Genomic DNA, 17,334 nt, shown 5'->3' with positions numbered 1-17,334 from the left:
CAGCCTGGTCATGGGTGAAAGGGGTTTCTCTCTTTTGCTGCATAGGTACTCAGGACAAGTTGTTGCCTGGAAAATGGGGGAGAATGCCTTTAGGAAGGCTGGGCTCCACATCCAGGGGTCATCAGGCTGGCTTGAGCTCAAGCAGGAGCACTTTTCACTGGTCTACTGGGTGACCCCAGCTAAGTCACTGCCCCTCTCTGTGCCTCAGTTTACCTGTCTTTAAAATGGGGTTAATGATACTGACCTCCTTTGTAAAACATTTTGAGATCAACTTGTTCTGAAAAGCTAAGCATTGTTATAATACTATATAATTTCCAATTCTTTTTCTGTTTCCATGAACTTGTTATGTTTTTTCCTTACAAACATTACCCCAGAGGAAAAGACTCCTGCCAGCTGTGACTGTGTGTTTTATGTGGAGTCATTAAAACAGCTTATGGGTGACCACTGTAAATCTAGCTGGAAACTGTGTAACTGTGCACAGATCAGGATTTACTATTTTACAGGTCAACCTTGCTACCTCTGGCATAGGTGTGCAATGGAAATATTGTTTGGAAGATGGCGGGCCATGGAGGGACACAGACATGCTATGCCCCGTGACACATGCATGCCACAGAGTATTCCTTGTTGTGATCCCCTTTATGGCACCATGGAGAAGGGTTGGTGGTAAACAAGAGCTTTGGCCGGTGAATCCATGAGCTGCATAGAGCCAACAGCCAAAACACCTGGGTAGCGGGGCTTGTAGAGCACCACAGCCAGCTACTATAGCCCAGAGTCTGGACTAACACCTCTAAAGTGGCTGTGCCTAATTCACACCCAGCATACTGGGTGGAGGAGCTTTCGGACACACCAGCTCTTCCACCTAGCTTCTCTGTGTGGGCTTTGCAGCTGGATGAGAGTTTGGCCCTGCCTTAGGTAGTGCATATCTGTTCCTTCCTGCATGTAGGTTATTTGCACAAGCTGCGTTGATATGCAGTACATACATTTTTCTATTAAATTTATATTAAAAATGTAGAGAAGCTTCATTTTGCTCAATCAAATTAAAGCTGGGCCTGAACCACAGAACTGAGATCTGGAACTGAACTTTCAGAAGAGTTTGGAGCCAGGATTCTGGGTTGGTCCAATGGGTACTAAAAATTCAAAACATAAGTTACTGTGCACCATCCAGCCAGGCACATTATAAGGACAGAACCATCACAAAAACAAAACAAAACAAAACCGTAACTGAAGTCCTTTAGCAATATGCTGTCAAAAGCTCCTATGCTTTCCATTAGACTATAGGAAAAACCTATGTAACCACAATGGTTTGGCAAGGACAGATCCGGTTAGACTGAGAACAGTGCAATTCCCTAACTTGATTATAAACCAGTCACTTGAACAATAAGTGAATTCATCTCATGACTAAAGTAAAGGCATCAGCTCTGCTCTGACACAGCTAAGAAGATACCATATACCTGTGCTCAATTTACAGGTTTACAAGTTATACTGCATCCCTGGCTTTGATAATGAAAGAGCAACTTGCTTTTCAACTGTGTAGCCTTTTCATATCTGTTGTGACTCCTTTCCGTATTCTGAAGAGATGTTTATTACGTGGAGAAAGTCTGTAAACAACAATTAAAAAATAATCACTGATTAGGAAAATGTTTGGCTTGAGCAGCATCTGGCAAGCCTTTGCTGCTGAACGTTAGGTTGCTGGGGTCTGCAGATGTGCAGGCATTTGAGGTTGGGGGCTCTTTAAATACTAATTTCACAGGACTTGTATCCTTACCAACTTCAACCTTTTAATGGTTTACCTTTGTGATTACTACCTGGAACTAACTGCTAACAACATTACATCTCTCCATACACATCTGGGGAAATGTCCCCAGCAAATTCAAATAGCAGCTAACAACCTTCAGATACGAGTTCATCTAAGCCATAATCACAGTAAACCCTCTTATATTGTATTACAACAGGAAATCCAGTCATCCCTTTAGAACTCTCTCTCTTCTGCTGATGACACTCCATGTTCCATACAGCCCCATCAATAGCTTTCCAGGACAGATGGTGACACAGAGCCCTTCCAGCTAAAGTAATAGCATTAAATTACTCGAAACAGGGAACCCAGAGAAGCAGATGCACCATGATTAGCAAGAATGCCAGTTACTTACAGGCTTCTATTAAAATAAATCGCTTGGCACGGCAGCGCAAACATGGGACACAGCACATGACCTCACAATAACAATTATGGAATGAGTAATTTCAATGAATGTCATTTAAATATTGGGCTAACCTAATCCCGTTTATCATGAGCCCTTCACAACACAAAATAAAGGTCTGTAAACAAAGAGTTCCACTCAAAGACGGGCTTTCAGATTTTCTGTCCCCTCCCCAAACGAAAAAGTATGCCTCCCTACTAATTAACTGCCTGGGGTCCATTCTTGCAAACACTTATTTAGGCAAGTGGTCTCACTGGAGTTAACCAAGTCAGGGCTAGTTCGATCAAGCTCTTATGTTTTTCTCGCATGCTGCAATTCAGCAGAATTATGGTAATTATTGGCATTAGAAACCAATAGCGTGAAGAGCCTTAGACTACCTGCAACTGAATGTTTACTGTGGCTTCTTGAATAATAATAATAATGGAGGATAAGCAGGACAGGTGCATTACATCTTTTTGTATCAGTGGGGGAATCAATCAGTAGCAAACCTTTTGGCAGGTACGCTTTTTCTTTTCTGTGCCTTTTTCCTTTGCACTGCCTTTCCACTTTAGTTGGGATGGTCACTCTGACTCATGCAGACTGGAAAAGGAAGCACTGAAATCAGGGTTCTATTCCCAGCTCTGCCACTGACTTTCTGTGGAATCTTGAGCAAGTCACTGAACCTCATAATACATCCATTTCTCCAAATTGGAAGCATACCACACCCTGACCTGAAGCCGGGGTAAGAGGGATCCAGGTTATTGCCATCTGATAGGTAACATTCTCCCCTTCCAGCTTGCTCACAAAAGGGAGGGTGAGACAACCGTTAACGGTTCTTGACATAGAATCATAGAATCATAGAATCATAGAATATCAGGGTTGGAAGGGACCCCAGAAGGTCATCTAGTCCAACCCCCTGCTCAAAGCAGGACCAAGTCCCAGTTAAATCATCCCAGCCAGGGCTTTGTCAAGCCTGACCTTAAAAACCTCTAAGGAAGGAGATTCTACCACCTCCCTAGGTAACGCATTCCAGTGTTTCACCACCCTCTTAGTGAAAAAGTTTTTCCTAATATCCAATCTAAACCTCCCCCATTGCAACTTGAGACCATTACTCCTCGTTCTGTCATCTGCTACCATTGAGAACAGTCTAGAGCCATCCTCTTTGGAACCCCCTTTCAGGTAGTTGAAAGCAGCTATCAAATCCCCCCTCATTCTTCTCTTCTGCAGACTAAACAATCCCAGCTCCCTCAGCCTCTCCTCATAAGTCATGTGCTCTAGACCCCTAATCATTTTTGTTGCCCTTCGCTGGACTCTTTCCAATTTATCCACATCCTTCTTGTAGTGTGGGGCCCAAAACTGGACACAGTACTCCAGATGAGGCCTCACCAGTGTCGAATAGAGGGGAACGATCACGTCCCTCGATCTGCTCGCTATGCCCCTACTTATACATCCCAAAATGCCATCTTTAGTACTGAGTGACCATTTCTCTAGTACAGGATGGATTATTGCAGGTGTGAGGTTGGGTGGCAGATTCCCCACATTACAGAAGATGTTGAAGGTCTCCATTAGGAAAGGCTCCAGGCTCTCTCTACTTTCTTCTACCATCCAGTAAGGGAAGAGGTCAGAGTCAAAAGTGATGGAAGCATTGGTGGCACTCAGTCATGATTTCTACTTGAATTTATGAAGAGGCAGAGTTCTTGGGAGGATGGTGCACAGTTTTCCAGTCCCGATCTCAGTGGTGGCCTATGAGGCTCTCTCGGATATGAGCAATCTCCTCGGTGAAAGAAGATGCTAATTCCTCTTAACCCAGAACCTGGCATCTCTGGCCGAGTTGAGAGGCTCTCGGCTTACAAAGTAATTTATGATCCTATAAGTTCTGCAGGCCAGAACTTTGCAGTCCTGCAGAAGCTCTCTTTGGACAAGTTACTACAACCACTGGTTCTATGGGAACAGCTGCCTCCCACCATGTGTCAAAGAGCAGCCGTGTCACAGTTTGTCAGTACAGATGAACGCAGGCTGTTAAATCACAAAATTCAAAGTTAAAGATGACACATTACCCTTTAATTTCCCCCTCCTCGATTTACTAGAGCCCAGAGTTTGCAGTGTTACCTAAAAATTCCCAGAATTATCAGTTTCCCACGATTCTTCCCCGGCTGCAGTGGGGTGAGTGATTGTAAAAGGGTGTGGAAACTGTTGGGGTGCCATTTGTAGGTTTTTGGTCCAGTTTATATGATTTTCTTTTAATATTCTGTACATCTGTTCACAGCTCGAGGGCACAGTTTTAGTGAGTTTAACTAAAGTGTTATGAAGTACATAGATATTGTCTTTGTCCAACTGCATGAAGATGCAAACTGACATTTTTTAAAATGGTGGCCATAGAAACATTGACAAGTGAATTTTCCATGCTTGTCTCATTTTAACAGGATTAAGAGTTAGTGTATTTAAATTAAAGGCTGTATCATGTCCTATAAAATGGAATGATAATATAGCTTTTACGTACAGTTTTTCATTTTCAAAACTGTTTAAACATTAACTAATCCACAACCCAACTATGAGGGAAACTGGGGGAAACTGAGACACAGAGAAGTTAAGTGATTTGTCCAAGACCAAAGAGAGAGTCAATGTCAGAACCAGGATTAGAGCTCAGAACTTCCTGAATATCAGAGTATCAGAGGGGTAGCCGTGTTAGTCTGGATCTGTAAAAGCAGCAAAGACTCCTGTGGCACCTTATAGACTAACAGACGTATTGGAGCATAAGCTTTCGTGGGCGAATACCCACTTCGTCGAATGCACCAAGTGAGTATTCACCTACGAAAGCGTATGCTCCAATACATCTGTTAGTCTATAAGGTACCACAGGACTCTTTGCCGCTTTTACTGAATATCAGAGTAATCCAAAAATCTTGAAAGTTAGCTACTAAATGGATAGATTCTCATTGCAGCAATGTATATAGGCAGCAGACAGATATAACAACCCTATGATTATAAGAGTCCAAGACCAAGAACATATGGGAAAGCTACAAATATGGACAATTAAAGCACAATGCACCTGCCCAAATTATTTTCTAGTTGTAGACATGTTCTGAAGGTGAGGGCTGCCTTTTTGGTTGACTCTGTGAAATCAAATAATCAGAGCATTATGAATCATGGGGGGAGACCTGATTATACTTAATGGTACAGATTCTATGTCTGTCACTGCTGTACTAACCAGCAGGCCAGTCTTGTTCACAACCTGATTCTGCAGTCCAGAGCTGGGGAGGTGGGTAATGACGTACAAGCAGGAGAAGGAGACAGTGATGCGTCTTCACTGCAGTTGCTCAAAAAACAGGCACTTCTCCTCACTCTTTGAAGGCAAATAAGGCCAAAGGCTCTCATGTCTTCGAAAGTGATTTATTCTGCTGATGAATTTCAGGATGGGCCTCTAGCCTCTGCTCCCAGAAGTTCAGAGAGTTTGTTTAAAATCCTACCTGGATAGTCACAGGGATTGCTCTCCTGGATCAGTGGAACAGAATGAACACCCTCCCCTCACAATCCACGAAGAACCCCTCTCCACAGAATACACCCTACCCAGAGCAGGTAGCAAGGATGTATTGAGGACCAGCAGAGATTAGGTAGCTTGGATTGTTAGCCAGCAATGCATATCAGCTGCTGATCTTCCCTAGGAAGGAGGCTGGAAGGCCACAGAGCCTGCAGAAGTAGCTCGTGTCCAAATTACCATTATTTTGCTTGCTGCCCTTAATGACTGTGAAAGACCCCCCCCAGCCTAAGGATACTAGACACAGGAATCCTCCTGGGGTTTTTCTGCTCCTTTTTAAGGCCTAATAAATGCAGCCCAAATCCCAAGCAGTGGGGAAGTTTTGCAGGCAAACAATACTGAGTGTCCAGCGTCTGTAAGGCAAGGAAACGCAGGCCTACTACAGCATACTTACTCCAAAAGGGCACCAATAGAGGAGAACAAATCCTGCCTACTAACTGGTAATTTCACTTTACCCCATCAAGTGCCGTTCAGCATAGGTACTTTCCGGCCTCATTATCTAGTTCTGCACCATCGAATATAACAAGTATTCAACTTAATCACAATCCTAATCACACTGAATCTCTTTCTTTCTTTTCTTCTTTCCTTATCCCTCTTCTTTCCTTAACACTCAAAATGCTTGACTCTCAGAGATGGGGTTAGATATGAGACAGTCAGATCTCAGCCATTTTCAGTTCTTGTGATCGCTGCATAGCAGCCTAGATCTGGAGGTAGAAATAACCATGCAACTCCATTGTCATTACATGACATAGCTTTGGTGTGTAACTTGGGATGCCAGTGGCATAAAGGAATAGGAACCCTGTAAAATGAGGCTGTGTAACATCCTCTCATTTGCATCTCGACAATACAACACGTGGTAGCATTGCATGGGGAGATTTGGAAAAATCCTAACCTCCTCAGTAAAATTTTTTGAACTAGTGGCCCCTTCTTTAGAGGCTGGTCTATAACCTCCTTCTTATTCAGACCAAAATGCTTTAGATGGTTATCAGTGTAAAATGTGTTGTGCTTTCAGAGCACATCCAAACCCAGGATCTCAAAGCACCTCAGATAAGGTATTAAGCATCACAACATTTGTATCAGGTAGAGACACATTAATTAGCCCCATTTTACAGATGGGGAACTGAGGCAGAGCAGGGTGAAGTGACTTGCTCATGATCACACAGGAAGTCTGTGGCAGGCCTGAAATAGAACCCATATCTCTCAATGCCCAGAAGAACTTTACCAGCAGAACTTGCTTGTTCTTCATTCCTTCAAAGTGAATTTAAACGGACAGTGTGCAGAACTCACTTGTTATACCAATTCCAGTCTTCTAGGATCATGAAGATCTCGGTCTGCAGCATCGACTTTAACATGGCTTGTTATCTATCAAAAAGACTTCCACGAAGATCTATTTTAGGTCATTCAATTTACATAACTAATTTGCTTAATGGAAGCTTCCAGCAGTATGTTGTGCATGCAGATGACTTGGCAATCTACACTCCGTAGATGTATACATGATATTATTGTGTTTGCCATTTATATTTCAACGTGACTCATGAGAGAGATTGATGATAGGATGATCCTAAACAAATCAATCCTATTCATCATGCTTTGCTTTCAGGGTAAAAATGTACCACATTTTGACTCTAAAAGCTGTAGATCCATAGAAAAGTTTACAGTGAAACTGCCAATGAAGGAACAGATTTCTTAATGTTTGGCTTCATTTGAGGGTTGTTGGTTTTTTTGTTTGTTTTTGTTTGTTTTTTTAACTATAATTTGCTACTTCTAGCAAAGCTATTGTGCTGCAGAGAACAGTAAGAAAGGCGTAAGCTGCATATTAATAATAGGAGTCCAAGACATTGTTCTAGCTTTTTAAAATAGATTATAAAGTCTTAACTTGTTTACCGTTGATTATGGTTTACAGATGTAACCCTCAATCACATCTAAATAAATTAGACATTTATAACAGGCTGACATGGTTTTGTTTTACAATGAAGTTTCTTCATGCATGACTGTGACATTTATACAGGCTTGCTTTTCATGGGAGATGAGGGGTTTTGGTTTGAACTTGTGTAACGTACAATGCAAAGATTGACAGTATTATACTTGATAAAACCGAGTGTCCATAAATAATGAAGACACAGTCTATTCTCTGAGAACAATAACCAAGCGGTTTCTGTAACTCCATAAGGTTTGTCTCCAGTTCGGTGACCGGAAGTTTTGATCCTTGGCTTCACTTTTACTGAAGAGTGCACCACAGCAACTGCTGGGATTTTTAAAAATTCTGTTTGAATGTAATGCTGGTAGAAGGTGCCAGAGCGACAGCCCTGGAGAATGAAGACATCTATTTACCCACAGAACAAGAACAGCATAGGGAGCACTGGGGCAAACTTCCCCAGACTGACTTGCCAACACACTCAATCCTAACCCTAGTAAGGCAAAGTTAGGAACTTATACTGCATAACGAATTCTATTCCTGATTTTTTGTTGTTTTGATTAGGCTAGCAGGAAGGATGCTAATTAGACTCCAATGTGGAGTAGTGTGTGTGATGTGAGCACCTGTCCATTGGGAACTGCACTGAGATCAAACGCATCCTTCAGAGTCCACTGAACAACAAGATGGTAGCAACCACCAGTTACTAGTGGCTTAGACAGCTCTGAAATATCCTATCACCAATCAGACACTGATTCCTTCCTGTTTACAAGTGCTGTCTCCGGGGGTGGGTGAGGGTGGGGGTGGGGGGAAGGAGAAGGATGAATGATTTTTGGCCAATTCATCCAGAAGCTACAGGGAAAATATCCCGGTGGCCAGCCAAAAGGACAGAAAACATTCCTCGATGCCACTGTAACATGTGTGCCCTGGGACCCCCCACAGAATCAAGCACAACCCCCACAGTAACTTCACACCAATTTGATTATTACCAGTTGAATGAATGTCCTTAGTCAATGGTGAATTCAGTGTTCCAAACACTTTGCACAGTATTCCTCCTCTTCCCATCACTATCTGCCATGATAAGCGTAAGCCAACTGCCCTCCATCCATTCGCTGTCTCTTCCAGACATGGAGCACTGTGCTTATGGTGGAGGTTGCTTGTGCAAAGAAGGGGACATTTTTCCAAAGGTTGCTGCTGGATTTCACAGTGTCTCACAATCTCTCCCAATGTCACGATCACATGTAGTACAATCTCCCTGGAATCCCGAATGGTCTTTTCCTGAGCCTTGGCAGTATTGCCAATCCCGAGCATGAGTCAGGCCCCCAACAAAGCATTATTTAAAATAATAGCAATAAAAAATGTAGGGTTATTTTTGTTTGCCTTTTGGTTACTGAGGTTTTAGGGTGCACTCAGCCCACATTTTCAAACTTTTCTCCACAACCATAAAGGCTAGAAACCAACTATTTATTTATAAATGAAATCTGAAATTCTCACATATTTTCATGATTCCAGGAGCTGGGGCTATAAGAAAAACACCAAATATTGCAAGACTCATGATAAAGTCACAACAATTTCCTTAAACTAATTAAACTTTGTGATGAGGTCAACTTTTCACAACACTGAGTAAGAGACCCTCCTTTCCAGACCTTAAATAATCCTTGTTTCCCTCATCTGCACCTTCTCCAAAGGCAGAATGAATGTCAGGGTACGAGGCATGGTCTAGTGGACAGACCACTGGACTGAAATAATAGGTTCTATCCCTGGCTCCATCGTCCGTTTCCCGTTTGACTTTGGGGAAGTCATTTCACTTCCCTGGGTGACCGTTTCTCCTCCCACCCTTTGTTTACTTAGACTGTAAGCTCATTGGTGCAAGGACTGTGTCCCCCACCCTGTTTGTATAGTGCCTAGCACAGTGGGGCCCCAATTTCAGTAGGGGCCACCCGATGCTACTGCATTCCAAAGAACAATCAGTGCTCAGACCAGCACACAGTGCTCCAAATGGGCTTTGAAAGAACCTTGTAAAGAATGACCATTATCTTCCTTGACTTATAATTAATTCCCTGATAGATTGTGCCCTAGAATGCATCAGTCTTTTCTTCCCCTCTTGTGTTGCCAAGCACTGAGTCCCTAAATCTCAGAATATCACTCACTTATAATCTTAGTCCCTTTTCCGCCTACGTTTCTTAAATAGTATCTATTTTGTACCATAATTTTGCTTGGTCAGAGAGTGATAATAGTCCAAGTGAAAAACCAGAGGGAATACAAGAAATTGCAGTCCACAAGAGACCAAATTTTAGTCTTACCAGAACTGACAATGTCCTTTTCACAATAATTTTTTTTTTAAACAAACAAAAAATAAATGCCTCCGTCCAAGCAAAACAATAGCCAAGCAGGGCCAAGATTCTTTCTTGATTACTGAGGTCCTTTGAGTTCAATTTCAAGCATTTATGGCTTCTTCCCTCCAGTGCCTGTAGAACTCTGAACCATCTGATGCCAGGGTCTTTTCCACAACTCCTCCAACAGGCGAGTGCAGTAATCAAAGGAGACAGTTAAATACAGTTTATTATAACTGTTTGCACCCTGCTACTTACCACAACACTGTGTGTGGCCACTGATGAAACAAAGAAGGGATGAACAACCCTATCTATGGTTTTACACAACTGGGGTTGCCCAAACTCTGCAATACCAAGGGATGCACTGGAAAATTGCCAAGGGGAGCAATGGCCACTCTTATGTTGCGTCCCAAAAAGGATTGATGTTTGAAATCAAATACAAGCCAGCCTCACGTTAGCTGGTCCTTGCATCATCTGTGATTGTGGAATAAAAACTGTCCAAGTTCACTAAGGATGAACCCAACCTGATCAGGTTGGTCCCGACACTGCAGTGAGAGACAGAGTGTGTGGGTGAGCAGCCGTTAAGGCTCTTTGGCTGCACTGTGTTGTGCTCCTAGCTTACAGACACATAATCACAGTCCTCGCCTTCTGTCCCATCATTTTTATTGTTTTGTAGCGTTGTTCTCTATTACAGATGGGCAACACACATAACTACTGATCCTGCATGCTGATCTAGCTAAAGGAAGCATTGTGGTTTGAAATGAAGTCTCCTCTCTCTCTCCTCTCTTTATAGCTTAAAAATTGCCTCTTCTCTCTTCCTTGATGAGTGTTCAATATCCTTTTACAGCTGCTGCCTGAAAAGCTGGGTCAAGTAATAGGTAGCACAGCCACTCAGCCTAACTCATGCATCTGGGCCTATCGTGACCATGCCATTTACAAAGACTAGCATCCAGGCGCCACAAATAAATGGAATGATGACAGACACAAGGGTCTGGGCATAGTTGCTGGGAGCCATAATTAAATGGAAACAGAAGCCCACTGATACAGTAATTGGAAAAATACCTGAAGGTCTTGCAACTAATGCAGTGTTTATTTTTAATACACTTTTCCAGGGTAAGATTTGTCGTTTCCTGACAACACATACTGCGATAATATGCGCACCCATGGGTGTATCATTTTTATCCTCAGCTGTCTCCTGCTGTGGTATGAGTCAGCCCTGTGTTTTGTTAACTATTCCTTTTTGATCATTCGATCTGACATCTAATTCATTATGAGCAATCTGCTTTCACCACCAGCACCTTCTGTTTACTGGATACAGATACCTATTAGTCCAGGTATCATTCACAGCTGGCAGTTACCTAATGTCTGCTGGTTCCCCCAAAATCATGTAATTAAATAGGAGAACAAAATATAATTTTGCCCTAAAAATATACTTGGGCAGAGGGTATGGGAATTATTTATATAAAACAATATTAAACTGGGTTTTTAAAACAAGGCATCCAGTATTCCAAGGGTTCACAAAATGGGGGTTGGGACCCCACAAGGGGTCAAGAGGTTATTACATGGGGGGTCATGAGCTATAAACTTCCACCCCAAGCTCTGCTTTGCCTCCAGCATTTATAATGGTGTTAAATAAATTTTTAAAAAGTGTTTTTAATTTATAAGGGGGGTCCCACGCAGAGGCTTGCTATGTGAAAGGGGTCACCAGTACAAAAGTTTGAGAACCACTATTCCATCAAGGATCTGGAGTACCCAATTAAAATGTAAGCAAACTAATTAGACTAATATTGGAGGGAAAAAATCACCTCCAGAGTCAAAAGGGGAAGGAGTGGGGGAGATGCTAATAATTCCACTCTTATCTCAGCCAAGGAGATAAACTTCTTCTGTGTTAGCGAGAAACCCACCTCTCAGTGAAGAGGAACCTTTCTGGAAGTAACTGAAATCAAAACCAAAACTGCAATTTTATCAGCACATAATGTGCTCTTTTGGCTAGTTTAAAAACACAACATGAAGACCAAATTGCAATCCATATGAATAAGAAAGTTACATATACTGCTGTAAATGCATTAAAATTGATTGAATGCTGTGGTACATAATAATGACTAAATGTTTGTTTATTGATGGGCTTCTCTATGGCACTCATCATCCTGGCATTCAATTACCTCTCAAACATTAGCAGATGTAGCCTCAACACAGAACGGGAATTACAATGGAGAATGTGTGGCACAGAAAATTCAAGAGATTTGAATACAGGGAGTCTGTGGCTAAACTGGGATTAGAACCCAGACTTTCCAAGTCCCAGTCCAGTGTTTCTACCACAAGGCCACCCTTCCTCCTCAGTACTGCCAGGAGCTTATACAGGACCTTCATCAAATGACTGCAAGATATTTTACAAACATTAAGCTGCAAGCATTCTGGTGAAGTAAGCAAATCTAATTATTCCTATTTTGTAGGTGGGTAAGCAGAGGCTTAATGGATTTACCTAAGGTCACTTGACAAGTCATTACTAAAGCTGGGATAGAGCACAGGAGGAGAGTGTCTCCCCATTACACCCTCCCCCCTTAGACAAAAAAAACCCAACTCAGGGAGGTTTATCAGTATTTGTGAGCCTGCTCTATTAGTCGTACATTGATATTGTGCTCTGCACTGTACAAGACACACACACAAAAACAATTCATGCACTGTGCGGCTTATGCTCATTAAAAGTAACGTAGTTGGAGGTCAAGTCACAATTAAAAACCTGTGTTTTGTTATTTCTCCAAATACAGAGACCGCCATGAATTACTGTGCACTTATAACTAGAGATCCCTACATTATAAATCAAATCCCATTACAATTTCCCATTTTCTCCAGTAATCACACTCATATTCTTTTAAGGGTTATGGACACCACCAGACCATGCTTTTGTGTGCATGCATCATGTTACAGATACAGGCAACCTTAAGCTGCAGCATCTGTTTCCATGGCAATGGGACTGCATCAGCAATCCAATGGGTTTAGTTTAGGCCACCTTCAGTCAGGCTTCTGAGCTACACACAAATCATTATTAATATCAAACTGAACGATGTCACCAGTAACCATGGTACCCACAGAGAAGGCCTCAGTGTGCCATTTGTGCTGTAACATGCATCCTTCATGCATGACACAAAATGATTTTAATCCAATTACTGCTGTGAAAAATAATATATTTAGAGGCAGCATTAACACATATTCAGCAAAGGGAGGTTACTCTGAGTCACTCTAAGGAAGATCAGAACATGGTGCTTGACAAGGGTATTTTGAGTTCTAGTCTCAGCATATTGTAAGTTACTGAGGATCTGAAAATGTTCAATCACTGGGGGAGGAGGAAGTTACATACTCAACAAGTGGCTTATTAGTAAAGGCAAAAGGGGTTGCTGTTTTAAAGATCCCCCTTTTCTAGGTTTGATCACTCTCTGAGCAGCACACGGTGCCTTGTTTCATCTGGACATTACCCCTCACCCACTGGCACTCGGCCAAATGTCTCAACTCTAAAGTCTGTGCAAACACTGCTACTCTTCAGGCAAAATGATGAAGAAATCTAAGAATGTTCAGGGAAGGATGTCCGCAAAGTGAGAGAATTAAAAATATACAGATAGGATGAAACCTGGTATCACCACCACCAAGGGAATTGCTATTTTTCAGGCTGCTACAACAGATGGTCACATAGTACAGTGCTATTAATATGAAGACTCTCATAAGGACTGAGATTTTAGTGGCCATTAAGTTAGAGGCCATTAGCACTGAGTTCACTGTATCTATTTGTATGTAAATCAAAACATCAGCCCAGTTGCTCAGAACACAAGAGTTTGAAAGTGACCTTGGGAAGTCAACAAAATGCAGACCTTCATTACACATGGTCTTATGATTAGGGCTCAGGACTAGGGGTCAGTGCTCTCGGGATCTATTCCCAGGTTGGCCATAGACCTCCCAAAGTATCCTTGGACAAATCACTTAGCTGCCCTATCCCAGAGTTTCCCTCAGCAGTAAAATGGGAGTGTGGGTATGCTGGAATAAACTACAGATCACATCGTGCATCTACTGTAAAATATATGAAGGATTTAAACAGCCAAACCTATTAAAACCTTAAATTGCTCCCACAATCCCAGATATGTCCTGGACTGGAGCTTCAGTAAATTGATTTCTTATGCCAAGACTGTATTTAATGTACTGCCCTCTTGTTATGACATTGAAGAGGTTGTCTAGTGACCACTTACAGCAGTAGTTCTCAAACTTTTGTACTGGTGACCGCTTTCATATAGCAAGCCTCTGAGTGTGACCCCCCCCTTATACATTAAAAACACTTTTTTATATATTTAACACCATTATAAATGCTGGAGGAAAAGCGGGATTTGGGGTGGAGACTGACAGCTCACGACCCCCCATGTAATAACCTCACGACCCCCTGAGGGGTCCCGACCCCCAGTTTGAGAACCCCTGATTTACAGCTCTATGCTGAGGAATGGTGCTCATGTACATTAGTGCAGAGGGGCGACAAAATGGACAACATCTGAGCTAAAATGCAAGCTACGTGTTTCTAGTTTAAGAAAACAAAGTTAAATTTGAGTTCCTGACGCTGGCCCCTTCAGAAGCAAATTCAAAAGTCTGAACCAAACAAGACCTTAAACCAGAACAACCAAGACAGCACTCACTTCAGTCTGAAGTGTCATTCTTGCTTGGGCTTGTAAAAATATCCTGCCGTGCATCACTAGACCACAAGAACCTTCTCTCACTTGGTTTTCAGCACTCATCTGATGAAGGCTGTAATGAGATACCCAGATAGGAGCAGCAGCAGTACAGCACACAACCTCCCTGTCCCCTGAAGAAGAGACTGTTGCTGCAGAAGCTCCTACAGCATGATGCACAGATGAATACCTCTGTCACCTGAGGCTCCATTACTCTTTGCTGCTTTCACTGCAAATGTAAAATGGCCAGGTTGAAAGCAGCAGGCCTTCACAAAAGAGTACAGACGTGCATGCAAGCCCAATTTGTACAAATACTATTTGCACTGCATTATTTAGAACCAGGACTGGCTATTAATAGAGCTCTGAGTACAACGCACTATGTTATTTTGTGGGCAATCAGCTGTGCAAGTCTATAAATAATTAACAGTATTAAAAAAAGAACCATTCTTATACCTGATCATAAATCACTCTGCACTGCAAAGTCATACAACCACATGTTTGTTGGAGCTGGGCTGCCTGCCGCACAGGAATGCAAAATGGAAATAACTATTATGAAGACACCTCAAACCTGCTTGCCCTACATGTTACATCTTTTAATCTGGCTGTTAACATTTCAGCTTCCATTTCCTGCTTAGTTTTTTTTATTCTACTTGGCATTTATGTCCTGCTTTTTCTTCTTCAAAGATTTGCACAACATTAACTGCTCCACAAAGCATCATCTGTGAGAAATACTATCTCTATTTTACAGATGGAGTAACTGAGGTAGGTAGATGAAGCACATTGCCAAGTGCACACAGTGCATCAGGGATGGGATGTGAAATCAAGAACTTCTGAATCTCAGTCTGACATTCAAACTACTCCCTTCTACTTTGCAAACCAAACATAACTAAATTTTGCATTAAAATAAAATAAAAAAATGTGGCCCAGCTGAAAAGAAAAAGCTTTACTCATTTAAAAAGTACACACAGTACTGCCAATCCCAACCATTTAGTAACCATGAGCCAAGGCCCAAAATGTCATGGGATTCTCTTAAAAATCTTGAGATTTTAAGCAGTACTTGTGGCACCTTAGAGACTCTAAGGTACCACAAGTCCTCCTTTTCTTTTTGCGAATACAGACTAACACGGCTGCTACTCTGAAACTTGAGATTTTAAGAAAGTCAGAAATTCTGGGTTCTTTTTATTTGCCTTTAGTTTCTGAGCTTTGAGGGTTCATTCGGGTCACAGTTTCAAGCTTTTCTCCACAACCACAATAGCTAGAAAAAAGAAAAGGAGGACTTGTGGCACCTTAGAGACTAACACATTTATTTGAGCATAAGCTTTCGTGAGCTACAGCTCACTTCATTGGATGCATTCAGTGGAAAATACAGTGGGGAGATTTATATACACAGAGAACATGAAACAATGGGTGTTACCATACACACTGTAACAAGAGAGTGATCAGGTAAGGGGAGCTATTACCAGCAGGAGAGTGGGGGGGGGAGAGGGGGAGGACCTTTTGTAGTGATAATCAAGGTGGGCCATTTCCAGCAGTTGACAAGAACGTCTGAGGAACAGCGGGGGGGGGGGGGGGTGTGTGTGTGAGGGGGAATAAACATGGGGAAATAGTTTTACTTTAGTTTTACTTTGTGTAATGACCCATCCACTCCCAGTCTTTATTCAAGCCTAAGTTAATTGTATCCAGTTTGCAAATTAATTCCAATTCAGCAGTCTCTCATTGGAGTCTGTTTTTGAAGTTTTTTTGTTGCTAATAAACTATGGTCACATAAACACAACCCTATACCAGAAATCTACTGACCGCTGTGCCTACCTACATGCCTCCACCTTTCATGCAGACCACACCACACGATCCATTGTCTACAGCCAAGCTCTACGATACATCCGCATTTGCTCCAACCCCTCAGACAGAGACAAACCCTACAAGATCTCTATCAAGCGTTCTTACAACTACAATACCCACCTGCTGAAGTGAAGAAACAGATTGACAGAGCCAGAAGAGTACCCAGAAGTTACCTACTACAGGGCAGGCCCAACAAAGACTCAAAAGACTCAGCAACCACACACCACACAACAGAACCACTAACCCAGGAACCTATCCTTGCAACAAAGCCCGTGTCCACATATCTATTCAGGAGACACCATCATAGGGCCTAATCACATCAGCCACACTATCAGAGACTCATTCACCTGCACATCTTCCAATGTGATATATGCCATCACGTGCCAGCAATGCCCCTCTGCCATGTACATTGGCCAAACTGGACAGTCTCTATGTAAAAGAATAAATGGACACAATTCAGACGTCAAGAATTATAACATTCAAAAAACAGTCGGAGAACACTTCAATCTGTTTGGTCACTCGATTACAGACCTAAAAGTTGCAATTCTTCAGCAAAAAAACTTCAGAAACAGACTCCAACGAGAGATTGCTGAATCAGAATTAATTTGCAAACTGGATACAATTAACTTAGGCTTGAATAAAGACTGGGAGTGGATGGGTCATTACACAAAGTAAAACTATTCCCCCATGTTTATCCCCCCCCCCCGCCCCCCACTGTTCCTCAGATATTCTTGTCAACTGCTGGAAATGGCCCACCTTGATTATCCCTACAAAAGGTCCCCGCCCCCCGCCGGTAATAGCTCCCTTTACCTGATCACTCTCTTGTTACAGTGTGTATG

At 42.3% G+C, this 17,334-nt stretch overlaps 1 protein-coding gene across 25 annotated transcripts in view; it reads right to left on the bottom strand.

Moving 5' to 3' along the window:
* The window catches only part of PITPNM2 (phosphatidylinositol transfer protein membrane associated 2), a 214,146-nt gene that overhangs the window by 79,396 nt on the left and 117,416 nt on the right, over nt 1–17,334 (bottom strand). Inside the window, exon 2 of one of the 25 annotated variants that reach the window (XM_043529185.1) lies at nt 1,520–1,598. The exons of the other annotated variants lie outside the window; for them this stretch is intronic. The gene's annotated coding sequence lies outside the window, so the exon portion shown is untranslated. The remainder of the gene's footprint in view (nt 1–1,519; nt 1,599–17,334) is intronic. 25 annotated transcript variants of the gene reach the window in all.

This window comes from Chelonia mydas, chromosome 15 (genome assembly GCF_015237465.2).
Source record: "Chelonia mydas isolate rCheMyd1 chromosome 15, rCheMyd1.pri.v2, whole genome shotgun sequence".
NCBI classification, from domain to species: Eukaryota; Metazoa; Chordata; order Testudines; family Cheloniidae; genus Chelonia; species Chelonia mydas.
The sequence above is the reverse complement of the archived record's forward strand: the minus strand, read 5'-3'. Positions and strand labels throughout refer to the sequence as shown.